Raw genomic sequence first — 2003 nt, forward strand, 5'->3', positions numbered from 1 at the left:
TGGTAAAAGGCCGTACGTTAGGTTTCATGAATTATCAAGTACATGAAGATAAATCTAGCAGGTTCTATAGTCTAGTGGTTATTACATCTGCTTTACACACAGAAGGTCCTGGGTTCAATTCCCAGTAGAGCCATTATTCTACTGCAGATTTGGTGCAGTGGTACATTACTCTGACTCTAGTGCACAGGGTCCTGCGTTCTAGACTTGGCAGTGATGACATTTTTCAGGGCCAATAACCTAGTGACCTCCTATGATCCTGTAACTGGATAGGAAACAGAAAATATACCCATAATATTCCACCTGTGTCCCTGCTGGACAGGGGTTTTGCGTGCTGACTTGTCTAAACATGGGCTAAACTCTTGGCTAGGCTTATAAGGGCCTCAGGGCCAATAACCTAGTAACCTCCTATGATCCTATGATCCTAGAAATTTTGCCAGCACTTACAAAGCCAGTGAAAAGAATTCTAGCCACTAAAATGATCACATGTAACTTAGTAAAAATGATATGCATTTCTGAGGTAAATATTTCTTTCTACTTAAATAAACTCATTTTCCTGTTAAATGCTCAGAATGGGCATCCTTGGAGAATTCTGATAAGAAAAGTCAGTAGTTATACTGAAAAATACTAACTATGATTTAAGTGCAGGAAGCCACACACATGTATGTTACACTTCATTTTGGTCATTATTGTTGCTGGTGTATGAGGTACCAGCTCGTTTTCTGTCTTGGTACAGTGGAGCTAATTGGAAGGACATGGAGTGCCAGGGGAGGGGAGTGAGCTTTCCTGGGACTGTTAATGTTTTAGGTAAGTAACATATGCAAGAGATAAAATGAGCACCACATTCCACCTAAATATTTGTACATTCCACAGTACTGGCACAGTGACTGGTACTTTCCACAGCAGTGGTATACTGACTGGTGCATTCCACAGCACTGTTACATTGACTGGTGCATTTCACACCAGTGTTACATTGACTGGTACATTGCACAGTAGTGATACATTGACTGGTGCATCCCACTGCATTGTTACATTGACTGGTGCATTGCACAGCAGTGTTACATTGACTGGTGCATTGCACAGAACTGTTACATTGACTGGTGCATTGCACAGAAGTTTTACATTGACTGGTACATTTCACAGCAGTGATACATTGACTGGTGCATTCCACAGCACTGCAGTGCTATACTACTAAGTTTCAATGCAGTTATGTATTAGTGTGGATCACTGCGTTTATACAGTTGTGCATGCCACTATAATACTGCACTGGTGCACAGCAATGCAATGGCTTATTTTTAGCACAGTGCTGCACTGACACATTCCACGGCACTGCTGCATTAGTTCACATCTGTGCAATGCCACATTGATGCATGCCAGTGTAGTACTGCAATGGTATATATGCCAATACTCTGCACTGGTGCATGTTAGTGCAGTTGAGCATATGTCATTACAGTGCTGCAGCCATGCACAGCATTGTAGCACTGTGTTGATGCTGTATTATTGCATGGCACTCTAATGCCACATTGTTAGAGGTACTGACACTATGGACCAGAGAGCTACATATCTTCTGGACTTGGGTTCACTTAGCTACTGAGAGCACACAGAAGGTCAAGACTTTATGTAGTATCCATTTACATCTCATGGATTTGAAGTCCTTAACCTCTTCTGTGGCATCCTGTCAGAAGTACATCTGTGGGGGGCACTTTGCCTTACACCCTGGTTAGCCAGTATACCCTCAGCTGGAATTCCTCCATAAAACATGGGATTGTTTCTTTCTGCATACAAAGTAGAACATCATATGTAGCTCTGTCCAAATGAGCTATTACCATCCAGAAACTTTCCTGTTTGTTTGTTTCTTCTATTTTATTTTATTTGTTTTTATTTACCAGGATACTTCCACCAGGCATTATCTCCATTTTCAGCAGAAAAAAGCTCTGGTACAACTACAGAGACATGAAGACAAGGAGTTTACCATCATCCATAAGTAGCATAATAGTAACACTATG

At 41.4% G+C, this 2003-nt stretch overlaps 1 non-coding gene across 1 annotated transcript; it reads left to right on the forward strand.

The window, feature by feature from the left end:
• The first annotated feature begins 60 nt into the window (after nucleotides 1-60).
• TRNAV-UAC lies at nucleotides 61-133 on the forward strand. The gene has a single exon. It is a non-coding gene; the product is annotated as a tRNA-Val (tRNA).
• The last annotated feature ends 1870 nt before the right edge of the window (nucleotides 134-2003 follow it).

This window comes from Protopterus annectens, chromosome 8.part1, assembly GCF_019279795.1.
Source record: "Protopterus annectens isolate FY-2018-M chromosome 8.part1, PAN1.0, whole genome shotgun sequence".
NCBI classification, from domain to species: domain Eukaryota; kingdom Metazoa; phylum Chordata; order Ceratodontiformes; family Protopteridae; genus Protopterus; species Protopterus annectens.